Source organism: Anabrus simplex, chromosome 3 (genome assembly GCF_040414725.1).
Source record: "Anabrus simplex isolate iqAnaSimp1 chromosome 3, ASM4041472v1, whole genome shotgun sequence".
NCBI lineage: Eukaryota > Metazoa > Arthropoda > Insecta > Orthoptera > Tettigoniidae > Anabrus > Anabrus simplex.
Window position 1 is genome coordinate 511,366,018 of NC_090267.1, and position 16,921 is coordinate 511,382,938.

Genomic DNA, 16,921 nt, shown 5'->3' on the forward strand with positions numbered 1-16,921 from the left:
TTGAATACGCACTAGAGGTGACGTGGAATCATACGCAATAGCGCCCCAAACCATGATGCCGCGTTGTCTAGCGGTAGGGCGCTCCACAGTTACTGCCGGATTTGACCTTTCTCCACGCCGACGCCACACTCGTCTGCGGTGACTATCACTGACAGAACAGAAGCGTGACTCATCGGAGAACACGACGTTCCGCCATTCCCTCATCCAAGTCGCTCTAGCCCGGCACCATGCCAGGCGTGCACGTCTATGCTGTGGAGTCAATGATAGTCTTCTGAGCGGACGCCGGGAGTGCAGGCCTCCTTCAACCAATGGACGGGAAATTGTTCTGGTCGATATTGGAACAGCCAGGGTGTCTTGCACATGCTGAAGAATGGCGGTTGACGTGGCGTGCGGGGCTGCCACCGCTTGGCGGCGGATGCGCCGATCCTCGCGTGCTGACGTCACTCGGGCTGCGCCTGGACCCCTCGCACGTGCCACATGTCCCTGCGCCAACCATCTTCGCCACAGGCGCTGCACCGTGGACACATCCCTATGGGTATCGGCTGCGATTTGACGAAGCGACCAACCTGCCCTTCTCAGCCCGATCACCATACCCCTCGTAAAGTCGTCTGTCTGCTGGAAATGCCTCCGTTGACGGCGGCCTGGCATTCTTACCTATACACGTGTCCTGTGGCACACGACAACACGTTATACAATGACTGTCGGCTGAGAAATCACGGTACGAAGTGGGCCATTCGCCAACGCCGTGTTCCATTTATCGTTCGCTACGTGCGCAGCACAGCGGCGCATTTCACATCATGAGCATACCTCAGTGACGTCAGTCTACCCTGCAATTGGCATAAAGTTCTGACCACTCCTTCTTGGTGTTGCATTTGCTCTGTCAGTCAGTGTATATTCCAGTAATTGCAATGCAAGTCCCTGGAGTAGTAGGAGTAGTTTTGACAGAAATATTTTTGAGAAATTATTGTAGACAACCTCGTATTTTTCAGTAGGCCTAATTAAGGACACTTTTATTCTCCGTTCCGTGGAGTAAGGAAAATAATAGTTATCCACCAGCTGTAATAATCACATAACCACGTTTCAGTTGAGAATTGTACTGAAGATAAGGTATATTAGATAGTATCTTGTCTGTTATATTCGTGCTTTTCTTCGTGTACGGCAATCCTTTCGATACTTAAGCATTTAACCAAACGCAAGGTTTCATTTCTATTAGAGCATAGTAGGATAAAGATATACCTTAAAGAAATAATCTTCTATCTACGCGTTTAACTTTGTTGGTAATCCTTGAGTACGGTAGTTCTTGCGAATTTCAAACTTTAGGCCTAATTGCAATTTTCTCTTCTATTTGTGCTTATTAATAACCTATTGTAATTAGGATACGTCTGAACGTAGTTTAAAAACTGTTGTAGTGTACTGTAGTGACTTAATAGGATTTAGAGTGCTTATTCTATTATTTTGAGTAGGCTTATTCTTGCGAATTTCAAACTTTAATTGTAATTTTCATTTCAGATTGTGCTTAGTAATAACCTGTTGTATTATAATTTTGTTGCGTCTGAATATAGTTTAAAAGCAATGTAGTGTATTATAGTAGGTATCTTATTATAAATTAGTGTGTTCATTCTATTACTGTGAAATATTTGTGATCTGTAGTATCTATAGTATCTGTGGTATCTGTATTAACTCTCTTACTAGAATTCTGTTGCAGTAATTAGGGCAGACTTAACTGCAGTTTAGAATTGTGTAGACCCAATTCTTGTGTATTACTTTCGGTTTTCAGTAATTAACAGCAATTTTCATTCTGTTATGGTGTTGTAGAAAAATATTCGTACAACCAAGTACCGGTAGTATTGTAGTGTAGTGTAGTAGTGTAGTATTAATTACTTTGTTGTTGTGTGATTTTTGTGAACTATTCTAGTCAATATTTCTTTCCTTTCATTTTTAGGCAATATTTCTTTCCTTTCATTTTTATTTGCACAGAATAAGTTATTTTATTTTTCCTTTTCTTCCCATTATTCTGTAAATAATGGCTATGCAGTGCAACTGTAGGAACTGTGGGTGTGGCCAGGCATTAAGGAGTATGAGGGAGGAGTTGGAGAGTTTGAGGGAGATAATTAGGATTCTCTCAGAGGACAGGAAAGAAAGTAGGCCTCCCTCAAATAATGTACAGGATACAGTAGGTGTAAAGGAATGATGGGAAGGAAATGGGGGAATTGTAGAAGACGCAAATATAAACAAACTCTCTCTCTTCATAAAATCAGTCACTGTCGCCCAGAGGATCATTGTTTCAGTGCCGTAATTGCCATCTGCGGCCAAGTTACAACAACTGGCGAGTGATGCTGGCGCGGGGTAAGACCCCACCCCGCTCTGGGCCAGTCTGCTTCACGACAACGAATGAAGGAGATTGCAGGCTAAGGACTCTGTTCAGGATCAGAATGCAGGACAGGTGTCTGTTAGAAATCGGTACGAGTCACTGCAGGTAGAACAACCGAGGGAAGATGAGGAACAAGGAACTGTTGCTGAGATGTGTGGAAGTAGAAGGAAGGGAAAAGATAGGAAAGGGAAATGTAGTGTAGTGGAAAGGAAAAGACAGGTGGAACAGGGTCAAGGGAGGGAGAAAAGGGAGGAGGAAGTAGCTTCTGCAGCTATCAGGAAAGATAGGGCTGACCAGGAGGGGAGGTGATCAAATGAGATGGGTAGGGTTGAGGCTCTGGTCATTGGGGATTCCATCGTTAGACATGTGGGGAAAGGTGTGGTGGAAAGGGTACCAGGGTAGAGTGTTATCCAGGAATTAGGTTGAGGCAGATGTTGAGGAAAGTAGAAGAGAAGGAAGAGGGAAAGGAGAAGGTGGTAGTGTTTCACGTTGGTACTAACAACGTAAGGCAAGCAGGTATAAGTACCAACATAGTTGGGGATGTGTGGAATCTGGTAAATGCAGCACGGGTGAAGTTTAAGAAAGCGGAGATTGTTATCAGTGGAATACTCTGTAGGAGGGATACTGACTGGAAGGTGATTGGGGATTTAAATGAGACTATGGAATGGGTATGTGGGAAACTGGGAGTGAGATTTCTAGATCCCAGTGGGTGGGTAGGAGACAGGGATCTGCGCCCAGATGGCCTTCACTTAAACCGCAGTGGTACATATAAGTTAGGAAACTTGTTTAGAAGTGTTATAGGCAGGTACATTCAGGGAAACGGGGTGGCCTAGGGAGCGGTGTTAAGCGAACAGGGAACTGAAAATCAAGTAGGGATGACATAATAATGTTAGTGCTCAACTGTAGAAGCATTGTAAACAAAGGAATCGAATTAAGTAATTTAACAGATATATACTTACCAGATATTGTAATAGGAGTTGAATCATGGCTGAGAAAGATATAATGGATGCAGGAATATTCTCATGGAACTGGAGTGTGTATCGTAGAGATAGGATAGGAATGGTAGGAGGGGGAGTGCTCATTCTGGTGAAAGAAGAATTTGTAAGCTACGAAAAAGTTAAGGATGAAAAACATGAAATTCTGGATGTAAGGCTCTACTCTAAAGATAATAGGCAACTTGATATCTTTGGATTGTACAGACCGGGAAAGGGTAGCGGTGACGCTGATTCAGAATTATTTGATAAGATAATCAGCTATGTTGGAAATGATATGGAAAGGAATGTGACAGTAGCCGGTGATCTCAATTTACCAAAAGTCAATTGGGAAGGTAATGCGAACGACAGGAAGAATGAACAACAAATGGCAAATAAGTTAATATGGGAAGGGCATCTGATTCAGAAAGTGATGGAACCAACTAGACGGAAGAATATTTTGGATGTGGTGCTGATAAAACCAGATGAGCTGTATAGAGAAACAGAAGTAACAGATGGTATCAGTGATCACGAAGCTGTTTTTGTCGTAGTTAAAAATACATGTGAAAGAAAGGAAGGTATTAAAATAGGACTATTAGGCAGTACCATATGGCTGATGAAACAGGCATGAGGGAGTTTTTAAAAAGTAACCATGATCGCTGGAAAATGGTAAATAAAAATGTAAACAGACTCTGGGATGGGTTTAAAGCAATTCTTGAATGTGAAAGTAGGTTTGTTCCTTTAAAGGTGGTAAGGAATGGTAAGGATCCACTATATTATAACAGAGAAGTAAAGAGACTAAGACGGAGGTGCAGACTGGAAAGAAATAGAGTTAGAAATGGTTATGGAAGTAAGGAGAAATTGACGGAACTTACTAGGAAATTGAATCTAGCAAACAAATCAGCTAAGGATAACATGATGGCAAGCATAATTGGTGGTCATACAAATTTTAGTGAAAAATGGAAGAGTATGTATAGGTACTTTAAGGCAGAAACAGGTTCAAAGAAGGTCATTCCAGGAATCATTAATGAACAAGGGGAGTGTGTATGCGAGAATCTTCAAAAGGCAGAAGTATTCAGTCAGTAGTATGTAAAGATTGTTGGTTACAAGGATAATGTCCAGATACGGGATGTGAGTAACACTATAAAGAAGTATTAAAATTTACCTATGATAAAAATGACATTTACAGTAAGATACAAAAGTTGAAAACTAGAAAAGCAGCTGGAATTGATAAGATTTCTGGGGATATACTAAAGGCAATGGGTTGGGATATAGTACCATACCTGAAATACTTATTTGATTATTGTTTGGTTGAAGGTGCTATACCAAATGAATGGAGAGTTGCTATAGTAGCCCCTGTCTATTAAGGAAAGGGTGATAGACATAAAGCTGAAAATTACAGGCCAGTCATTTTGACATGCATTTTATGTAAGCTATGGGAAAGCATTCTTTTTTATTATATTAGACACGTTTGCGAAATTAATAACTGGTTTGACAGAAGGCAGTTTGGGTTTAGGAAAGGTTATTCGACTGAAGCTCAGCTTGTAGGATTTCATCAAGATATAGCAGATATCCTGGATTCAGGAGGCCAAATGGACTGTATTGCGATTGACCTATCTAAGGCATTTGATAGGGTGGATCATGGAAGACTACTGGCAAAAATGAGTGCAATTAGACTAGAAAAAAGCAGTGACTGAATGGGTGGTGGCTATATTTCTAGAAAATAGAACTCAGGGAATTAGAGTAGGCGAAGCTTTATCTGACCATGTAATAATTAAGAGGGGAATTCCTCAAGGCAGTATTATTGGATCTTTATGTTTTCTTATATATATATATATATATATATATATATATATATATATGTCAATGATATGTGTAAAGAAGTGGAATCAGATATAAGGCTGTTTGCAGATGATGTTATTCTGTACAGAGTAATAAATAAGTTACAATATTGTGAGCGGCTGCAGGGTGACCTCGATAGTGTTGTGAGATGGACGGTGGACAATGGTATGATGGTAAACGGAGTTAAAAGTCAGGTTGTGAGTTTCACAAATAGGAAAAGTCCTCTCAGTTTTAATTGCTGCGTTAATGGGGTGAAAGTTCCTTTTGGGGATCATTGTAAGTACCTAGGTGTTAATATATGAAAAGACCTTCATTGGGGTAATCACATAAATATGATTGTTAATTAAGGGTGCAGATCTCTGCACATGGTTATGAGGGTGTTTAGGGGTTGTAGTAAGGATGTAAAGGAGAGGGCATATAAGTCTCTGGTAAGACCCCAACTAGAGTATGGTTCCAGTGTATGGGGCCCTCACCAGGATTACTTGATTCAAGAACTGGAAAAAATCCGAAGAAAAGCAGCTCGATTTTGTTCTGGGTGATTTCCGACAAAAGAGTAGCGTTACAAAAATGTTGCAAAGTTTGGGCTGGGAAGATTTGGGAGAAAGGAGACGAGTTGCTCGATTAAATGGTATGTTCGGAGCTGTCAGTGGAGAGATTGCGTGGGAGGACATCAGTAGACGAATAAGTTTGAGTGGTGTCTTTAAAAGTAGGAAAGATCACAATATGAAGATAAAGTTGGAATTCAAGAAGACAAATTGGGGCAAATATTCGTTTATAGGAAGGGGAGTTAGAGATTGGAGTAACTTACAAAGGGAAATGTTCAATAATTTTCCAATTTCTTTGCGATCATTTAAGAAAAGGTTAAGAAAACAACAGATAGGAAATCTGCCACCTGGGCGACTGCCCTAAATGCAGATCAGTATTGATTGATTGATTGATTGATTGATTGATTGATTGATTGATTGATTGATTGATTGATTGATTGATTGATTGTTTGATTGATTGATTGATTGAAAAGGGAACACCCCCTGTGGGTGAAGGACGCAGTCGAAGAATATACCCACGGTATCCCCTGTGTATCGTAAGAAGTGATTGAAAGGGGTCCAACGGTCTCTCAATGTGGGAGTGTGGCTTGGTGACCACGGGATCCTTAACTCAGTTCTGGAATTGCTTCCACTTACTTGTACCAAGCTCCCCTTTTTCATCTAAATTGTCTGACCTCCCTTGGTCAACTCTTGCACTTTTCCGACCCCGGCGGTGTTAGAGTATTCGAGGCCACGTCCTTCTTTGTTCGGTACTTCATTTCTCGTAGTGCCAGATCCTTTTTTTTTTACAGTATCCCCTGATTGTCGTAAGAGACGAATAAAAGGGGCGACCAAGGGATGATACTTTTCGAACCATGAGACATCTGTGATTAGTAGCTGTATGTGTCTACATTATTCTAAACTCAAATACTAAGTTTAATTGAAATCCACTCATCTATTTTTCTGCGATGCTCTAACAGACACGGAACTCAACATAGGTCATTACAATGACGACAGTATTCTTGTCGGAATATAATATTAACAGACAAATGACGCGGTTACAAGCAATGCTATCACATGGCATGCTCTATCAGATGAAAAACGAATATCTTTCCATTCCACATGATAATTTAACTTCTACTCATCCAATTACGTTATTTCATATCCAAACCAAACCAAACCCCATGGCACAACAGGCCCGAAAGGCCATGACCTACCAAGCGACCGCTGCTCGGCTTGAAGGCCTGCAGATTACGAGGTGTCATGTGGTCAGCACAGCGAATCTTCTCGGCCGTTATGTCACCGTCAGACAGGTCCGCAATTGTAATCACGAATGCTGAGTGGCCGGGGATTGCTGTTTGGCCGTGCGGTTAGGAGCGCGCGGCTGTGAGCTTGCATCCGGGAGATAGGGGTGTTCTGCTCGGGACGCAGCAGTACTCCCATCTACCGGAGATAAGTGGCATTAAAAGAGACCAACATGCAAATGTGACATTACAGGATCTAATGTAAAGGAATTCCTTCATCCTTCTTTCATGGTTCCCTCTTGCCTTATTCTTTAAGCGATCGTTCTTCTTCTTCGCTTCGAATCACTCATCTTTGGTGAACCGTAGTTCCGATCAATCACTTTTTAGATGCGTGTGCTCTGTTTTTCTCCCAGTAGTTCTTCATTCTATCTTATCTCCTCCTCCTTTCTTCCTCTAATATCTGAATCGGTTTCCTGGTGTTGACCTTAACTTGGAACATCTTATTTTTGCCTTTTTTCTATAGAAATCTTGTTTGTTATTTTGGAATTTTGGACGCATGATCTTTCTCAAAATTTTCCTCTCGTTGATTTCCAATTTCTCCATTTGTCCTCTCCTCCCCATGGCTAGCGTCTCTGCTGCATAGAATGCTTCCGGCTTTCTTACTGTGTTTGGTGTTCCAAGAGAGGGCTTTCTTACTGTATGTGTTTACTGGAAAGCCCTTCTCGCTTCCATTGCTTTCCCTTCAAGCTTGTTCCATTCAATCCACTCCCCTAGGTTCTTGAAATTCTTCACCACCTGTATTTTTGAGCTCCTACTTTAATTCTCTTACGAGTGTCAAATGTATTCCTCAGAAATCTTAAGCCCTGTCTTCCCCGCCTGCTCTTGTAATTCGGTGATTTGTTCTTTTGCTTCCTCCCACGTTTCCGCGAGCAGCACCAAGTCAGCAAATGCCAGTCTTATTGCCCCTCAACAGTGTGGAGAGACCATCCCCTTGTCGGACCCCTGTTCTCACCTGAAAACGTTCTGATAGTTCGCCCGTAAATCTGACTTAAGAGGACGTCTCCTTGACGATGTTTAAAGTTTTCTTGTCCAAGCCAAACTCCTCTAAGATGTTGAACAACTACTCTCTGTCTATGGAGTCGGAAGCTTTTTGGAAGTCTACAAAAGTCACTATATACGGTTTCGCTCCCCGATTGCGGTATGTAAAATGTTTCTGAGGTTTAAGATCCGTTCAGGGCAATGTCTTCCTTTCCTAAACTCTGCTTTATGCTACACAAGTTGGCAATAAAACCGAGGTTCTGCTCTTTGTAGTAATGCTCTGGACAATATCTTGGTGAAATCCCTCTGTAGTTGTTGGGATCCGATTTCGAACCTTTGTTGTGAAGAGGGTGTATCAGAGCCATTTTCCATTCCTCTGGAATAACCTTATTCTTCTATATCTCTTCAAAAAGTTTTTGGAGTGAGACAATTACATGTCTGTTTGCATACTTCCATAATTCAGCTGTTATCTGATTTCCCCCCGATGCCTTGATATTTTCCATATAAGTTAATATTGCCTGGATCTCACTTACAGATGAAGGTTTAGAATCAGGGTTGGGGGATGACATCGGTCTACCATCGAACGTCATCTTTTGGAGTGGTTCTTCGCAATTTAGAAGTTCCTTGAAATATTCTGCCAGTGTCTTACAGTTGCCCCTATCACTATACGCCATGCTCCCTTTTTTCCTTAAGTTGGAGAGTTTGGGAGGTCATATCTGTCTAGCTTCTCCCTGGCCAGATGAGCTACGCCTTCTTTCTCAGATCAAGTAGTCTATCACACTCTTCTCTCTACCACCTGTGCTTCTTCTTCTGGTAACAGGCGCAAGCTGCTCTGCCTTGGTTATAAGACTCTTTTCCATCTGCTTCCAGTCCTGACCTCCTATGTTAACTTTCTCCACTCCTCCTTGTTCTCCTTTATTTTTTCCGGATCATATCTCCTTCGTGCAAGGTTTTTCCTTTGAAAGTTACTCTTGGAGATGATCTTCAGTTTCACTTTAGATAGTTAGTGGTCGGAGTCGAGGTTGGTCCCTCTGAGAACCCTAACATTTTGGATTTCCTAATGAAATTTCCGCTTTACCGCAACATGATCTAACTTGAATTCTCCCAAGAGAGGGTTACGTGATACCCACGTCTTTTGCTTTCTTGGCATTTTCTTAAAGCTTGTTGACTTCAGGGCCAAATTTTGCTCCTGGCATAATTCGATGAACCTGACATCATTTTGGTTCGTCCTGTTATGTATGGTTAACACCCCACTATATGCCTGAACCTTTTCTCTCTCCCCCACTTGGGCATTAAAATCCCCTAGAAGGATGACGTTATGTTTCTTGGGTATCTTCTGGATCGTGTCATCTAGGTTATCCCAGAATAGTTCCACCTTCTCCTTGTTCTCTTTGTTGTCAATGTATATAGGGGCTTGAACATTCACAGTTGTATATACTTTGTTGGTCGACAGCCTTTCAGATGTAGACTCAAAGCTTGTAATGGAGTCTAATTCTTTCTTGTCGATTACGAAACCTGTCCCAAGATGAGGAACATTTTTCATAAATCTTGTCCCCGTCTTCCCCTTAAGTATTCTGAATCTTCCGGATTCAAAGCTGTCCTCATCCAAGAAACTGATCTCTTGCACAGCCGTTATGATGATTCTATGTTCATTTAATGTGTCTGATAGAGTCTTAAGTTTCCCCACCTTCAAAAGCGATTTTTCATTAAAAGTGGCTTAATAGTTTTCTTTCCTGTATTTTATTTTGTTTGAGGTTGCAAGACGCTCCAGTTGGTCTTTGTGTGACGTTGCAGACTCCGCAGAATCCGAATGTCTGCTTGCGCACTTATGTTGCGGTGGATTGACCACCTGGGGTAATTAGTTTCACATCACACTTGATAATTCTTTGAGTTCTGGGGGTGACTTCTAGAGCCACCTTTTCTTGCAACCGAGGTTGTTAACCCCGGAGGATTATACACAGCCTCCCCTTACATGAAGACAGACGCTGACCAAAGGTCGCCCAATTCGGGAACAGTCGCTTTTGGTCATGGTGAACTACACTAGGCTCTTTCGCTCTCTCCGCCTTTGAGATCCTTGACCAGGTTTCACCTAGTAACCCTAGGCACGGGCCTTTACAGGGTGCTACCATCCGGAGCCAGATGGACCCCCTCCCCCCTCGTTCTTGCGGACTTGGGACCGGCAATGGCGGAGTTAAGCGAACGACCTTTACAATTTTGTTGTTGTCATTGTAATAATCGTCTTTAAAATTTTCCTTGCCAGTATGGGCTGATGATCACGCGGTTTTTCACCTTAATCGCTACAAAAACTATCACCATCACCTGTTAGACGCGAATGAACAATATTCCCATGTCAGTAATGCTCGGCGTTGATATGGACGAAGCAACAAAAGTCTGAATTCATGAACTCTGTTATAATAGTCGGTACGGTAAACTGTACAGGATATAAATGATCGTAAATTGTTTTCTGTATACCTTCCTTATTTAGTATTTATCGATAAGACCACTAACAACACGGATAATGCATCATTTATCTCCAGCCACAGGTGAGATGAAGAGTCCGATAAATCGAAACGCAGTCTAGACTTCATAAATATATTATTATTATTATTATTATTATTATTATTATTATTATTATTATTATTATTATTATTATTATTATTATTATTATTATTATTATTATTATTATTAGCCAACGCGAGATGTAGTGTGCCTGTCTCTTATTCCAAGTCCCTGGATTGGTTTACCGGCCAGTTCAAGGATTTTAATTCTGAACAGAGGAGTAGAACGGTGTTCACGTGATACGAGCTCTTAGTTACAGAAGAAAGCGCACGGTGAGGAGATGGCACTAGTGTACCGTACCCAAGGGCAAATACCCTCTAGGACGATGCCTCCATTCCTGTATAAACATCCGACTAACTCAGGGTTGGGCAGAGTGTGGGTTAGTTGTCGGTTGGGTCAGGATAAAAAGTCGAAGTTCTACTCTAAAATATCAGTCAATGACAGGAAATGGAGGTATAACACGAATGAGAAACGATCATAGGGAGTAAGATGGATTTATTGATAAATATCCCCGATCATATTACGAGAAAACAATTAAATCAATGAATAATAATATGTCAAAATGAACTCAAAAATATAGAAAAATAAATGGAAATTAAAACGTTACTTGAAGGATAATACAAAATTTGAAATCAAAAATCATGTTCAATAAAGAACATCTATATCCATCAAGACTGAACTTCTTCTTATAGTCCATTGTTTATATTGTATGGCAACAAGTGTACGCAAACACTGATATGTGGTATTTCCGTATGAAGTTACACACTATCGCATCACAACGATACGGTTTCCAAAGTTAAGTTAAATCCGAGAGTCGCCGAAATGTTACCGTTAAATAAAAGTTACATAATAAAGAAAAGTTACGACGAAAAGAAAAATAATTAAGACGCAATGGGACGGTATGTAAGTTATGCAAAATACTAGGGGCATATCCTATACTATATTTACAACAAATCAGATAATCAAACTAAACATATATATACATTGGATATCGAGTAAAATCTTAAATGCTACTCAGATTCTAATGTGAATCCCGGTTCACTGCAAAAGATCTAGACAGAACTAGATAAACCACCAATACTTCAGCACTCGGGCTGTTCCCTTTTAAAACAACGAGACAAGGTATACAACCACAAATAACAATGTAAAACATCATCCTGTAAGGGAAAAACATATAAATAACCCTTGATATCATGAAGAAAGCAATGGGCAACATTGCCTCCTGCGCATTTGAGCGCTCAACAGCGCGGTCATCCGTCATTTACTTCCGGGTAGATTACGAGCTGAAAAGAAATGTTGAACTCAACACTATGCTAAAGTTTGGATTCTGTCTCCCGAGGCTGCCACAAGGAAATATCGTCTCATTCACGCCTACAGATAAACACAGGCCAAAAATCAGCTTGCCATGAGATAACGTCTTTCGCCGGCTACACGGAAACTCACGTATATTCATTCCTTCTTAACATGCTTGTGCCATTTAACAACATCAGACTCAATAGTCTGGACTTAATACTGTCCATTCTGATCACAATATACACTCAGAAGACACTTGGCAGGCACACACATCTGCACAACATTCTTTCGATGGTCAGGCATACAATGCGCCTGCACCAATACATTATAATTCAGCATGCAATCTTTATCTCTTATTTCTCATAAATCCCATTGGCCTTCCACATTATGAGACTCAGTTCGTGTCCTTTGCACACCATCAGGCAAAACAGAATCCAACTTAACTTCAAAGATCTTAGTCTAACAACGACGTTCTGCAGCTCCTTCAGTCAGCTTCCATAAAATCATGCATCATGCAGAATAGCTATACCTGTCTCTCTGAATAACCGAAATAAAATGAAATAATACGTATTTAACGTTGTATAAAGATGAACCTGTCAATCTAGCCCTTCTAACATATATATATATATAAGGAAAACTCGGAATATCCTACACTAAGTAACATGCATAAATAAACAACAACTAATCCTATCAATCCCTCATTTCCCCAATCATATAATCATAAAGCAAAATGAAAATAAAATAAACATGCATTATTCTCGAATCCGAATCTATCATAGTAACAAAATTAAACAAACACATGCCGTCAGGCTTACTTTACATGAAATTAAAAATCCTATCTACACTGCCCTAGTACCTTAACATAATTTACCTATCATGCCATAAATAACACATGCGTCTTAACTGAATTCCATCCGACGACTCTCGAGATACCAGGATAGCAGCTTACATCCCCGCTGATTGAGGGATTTAGTCCATGTCAATCACAGCATTAACATGTTGGAATGCACTTCCTTCTTCTGCATGCATAGTCATCATCTTGCTGGAAAATAATTCACTGGAACACAGAAGACTTTGGTTGACAATATCTTCGCTACTTAATGCTACGAGCCGAAATACTCTTTCTCTTTACAAGATCAGCTAAACACACTGATACATTTATAATACACACTTCACTTAAAGGGTGAGAATACAGTTTGAAAAGCGGCACACGGTTCGCTACGAAAGTTCCTCGCGAAACGCGCCCGTCGCGAAGTAGTGAAACAATAGCACGTTTCCTCTACACTTGCTACACAGCGGTCACTGAGCACCGTCTTTATATATTGAAAGTAAACTCTGCCAAAATATACTATTCCATTTACTCAAGAACAGTAAAATCTTCCAACTGCACAATTTAAAATATCATTAGGACCAGTTACTGTTACTGGAATAACACTACGTTAATCACGATCACCAATTCAGAGTTTGTGCTTCCGCACTATCCAAGCCTTTAACACAGAGTGACGCTCTCCAGAGCTTGGGTTACTGAGGAGGCTTCGGTGACGCCATTTCAATACTGGGGTTCCCGGGTGTCTGAACCAACTACCAATCAGAAAATTCGTCGTATATGATGACACAATATTTATTGTGATATATTTACAAAACACAGCTCAAACACTAGCAAATCTCTTCCACCAATTTTTATATTACATTTTCCAAATATATCTGACTTCTGAAACTGTGGAAAACCGATTACCGACAGAAACTGACTTTAGCAACTGAGCACGTTGGTCATTCTGGAATTAAGATTTGGCGCGGTGTGGCCTCCATGTTTGCCAAATCCTTAATTTCCCATTGGCTGAAATATCTTCCTTGGTCAGCATCTAATACACGTGTCGATCGTTGGCAACGCTTGGTTACGCCACCCTTTCTCACGGTCATACGGAAATATGAAGCAATATCCAGCGACTTACTGTCTTGCTCAACATCCGGTATCAACTATCTTGGGATACGATACTTTAATATATTAGACTGTAGCTTGTCTGAATAAATTTTACATATTGGGTCAAATATAGTTATTATTATGGGCCGGCAGGATACGGCTCACTAGTGTACACTGGTTGTCATGGTTACAATGATGTCGGGGAAATTGATGGCCATAATTCCAGATATACCAAAACATCATCTACTAAAGGCAATGCCTTGTCGCTGTAGCCACATCTGATGATCTTCATGTTGCTATATGAACCACATGCCAGTTCCTGATGTATGACATCCGTGGTCGTCCCCTGCGTCTCTTTCCCAGTACTTTACCTTCAGTGATGGTTTGGAGAAGAGAGTCATGTCTCAGTACGTGTCCAAGGAACTTTCTTTTCCTCTTCTTTATCGTATTTATTAATAAACACTGATCATCTTTTACGTTCCTTAAAACAAAGTAATTTGTTTTTTTATCCATCCAACTTGTTGTTGTAATTCTTCTCCAAAACCACATTTCTGCTGCCTCAAGTTTCTTCCTGTTTCCCTAATGGCCAGGTTTCGCACCCATACAGTAGCACACTCCAAACAAAGGTCTCGAGAAATGATTTTCTGGTCTCCGAACTGAGATGGTTGTTCAGCAATAAGTTTTGTTTTGCTACGACTATTCTTTTCTTGATTTCGGAAATGGATCTGTCATCAGAGGTAGTTACACTACGCAAATAGGAGAATTCTGTGACTTGTTCTGTTGGTGTGTTATTTCATTTCAAGTGTTTTCTGCCTGTAGGCTTCTATTTGTCTACTATCATGAATTTTGTTTTCTTTATATTTATTTATATTTTAAATTTATCTAAGTATTTGTTGAATGTTCTTAGGTTCTTACTCATATCCTTTTCAGAATCAGCTAAGATAGCAATATCATCCGCAAAGCGGATACTGTTCACATGAATACCCTTTAGTGTGCTCTTTCATTTCTCTAACTGCATTTTCTATAAACAGGTTGAAGAGATATGGTGACAGTGGGCAGCCTTGTCGCACTCCTCTTCTTATTTTTGCTTCTCTTGTAATATCAATAATTTTAACTTCCGTAGTTTGGGCTTTATATAGGTTCAGAATAACGCGCCTGTCTCCCCCGTCAAGTTCCATATTCCTCATTACTTGTGAAAGCAATTTCCACTCAGCATTACTCTATCAAAGGCTTTTTTCCAAGTCAATAAATGCTATGTAAGTTTTCCTGTTATCTTCTATCCTTCTTTCCAGAATTTGACGTATTGCTAATATAGCCTCCCTAGTTTCATATCCAACACAATATATCCATGTTAAAAACTTAAGTCAAATATTGTAGTTGTTATGATCTGAATGTATTGACAATCATACTTTAAGCAATTTTATAAAATCTGATTTACTTTCGTTTTCAGGTGTGGAACCCCGTATGTTATTGATTGCAAGGAATTCTAGAAGAGGACCTAGAAAACAGAAGTCTACGAGTGAGTGAGTAAGTAATACATTACGAATTCCACTTTAGCTCTGCTCATTTCTTGTTGATAAGACGGTTATGAGCTCGCAGTGAAATGATAACATTTCTCATTGCATACAAATGTTACCACGTACAACACAATGAATTACAGTTCATTGTATCGAGATCTTTCGTTTGATCTAAGCATTTTTAAAATTTGTGTATTTTCTTCAAAATCCATTTAAACATCTAGGTCTACACAGGTACACATTCCTACCGAAGTATTGTTGGTAACACTGCTTCGGCATTTTGAAAGTTTTGAACCAGTTACAATTATAATACATGAAGTATGCCACTTTAAAGCTAAGAGGTGAGAATGTGTGTCAATAAATTGAGTACTTTAAAGAGAAGGAAAATGTATTCAGGTCAATGCAGTATTTGTATTACGAGTATCATCTGGCATCGTAAAGGAGGATTAAAGTATCAATGTCTTCATGTGAAAGAACGCTTCTGTCTCTCTTTCCCACTGTTTACGCCGGTCGTCAAGCTATGTAGACAGCTTTTAGTTGTGACTTGTTACAGCGAGATATTGAAAGCATTTTGCCCAAGGGTTGTTACGAGCAACAGGTCTTGTCTTCAGAGTGGCGGCCGCACATAAAGCTATTGACCACTGTATTCTGGAGACGGAGAGGAGCTGGCCCCACCGCCGACTGTCCTGACAATGGTTTTCCGTGATTTTCTTTTCTCCTGCACTAAGGCGAATGTCGGAACAGTTCCTAGTGTACTCCACGGCCGCCAACCCTTCACCTTCTCTGCACATCTCCTTAATCGCAACAAATCTCCTGGCCTGAGAGACGGTGCCACAGTGTGATACACCCTGAGGTTGGTTGGGAGCTCCTCCACTAGTTTGGCCTTCTCCTTACAAAACCTTCCAGTAGACTCCCATGTTCAATCCAGATGTATTCCTTCTTTTCCTCATGTATTCTGTAAACAATGGCATTTCTCCCATTCTTCCTGCTAAGCCGCCTCCTTCCTTGCTAACTGTGTCTGTCCAATATTCTTCTAAAGCACCAGTCCTCCAGTGCTTCGAATCTTCCTCTGTCTGTCACGCCTAGTGTCCATGTCTCACTTGCACCCATGTCTTGATCAACGGCATGAAATTGGAAGTTAGAAGGCAGTAACCACTCTAAATATCGGTCACCACTAAGTTTATTCGTCATAGATTTAATCGAAGTTTAAAAATAATGATTTCTTCTCCATGTTTTAGAGAAAAAATATTAAAATAAATTGCTATACATCTGAGGCGAGGTGTCTATAAAAATATTAGAAAATAGGTATATTATAATTTGTATTTTTTATCAACAAATTAAATCCACCGGATTTTCGTAACACATGTCGGAAAAGGGATGGTTCCCATCTAGCGCCGAAGAATTGAACTGATACATAGTATCACGGCCGACTGGATCCCTCTCTGCGATCTCTTGGAGCTAGCTAGAGCGAAGCATCAAGTCGACCGTGATAGTATGGACATAAAACGTCTTCAATGTTTGCGATTTACGCCACAAGTTGCCTGCAGCGCTTCAACGGCAAACTCGCCCAGGCTGGATGTCAGTGCCATGGTGATAAACTGTGTTTTTCTTCCGTCTCCTACACTCCACAAACATGGCTTC

At 40.5% G+C, this 16,921-nt stretch overlaps 1 protein-coding gene across 3 annotated transcripts in view; it reads left to right on the forward strand.

Moving 5' to 3' along the window:
• Positions 1 to 16,921, forward strand: part of LOC136866600 (uncharacterized) — a 476,012-nt gene that overhangs the window by 215,581 nt on the left and 243,510 nt on the right. The window contains exon 2 of one of the 3 annotated variants that reach the window (XM_068226767.1): positions 15,214 to 15,294. The exons of 1 other annotated variant lie outside the window; for it this stretch is intronic. The gene's annotated coding sequence lies outside the window, so the exon portion shown is untranslated. The remainder of the gene's footprint in view (positions 1 to 15,213; positions 15,295 to 16,921) is intronic. One more of the 3 variants, XM_067143711.2, reaches the window with a different exon arrangement.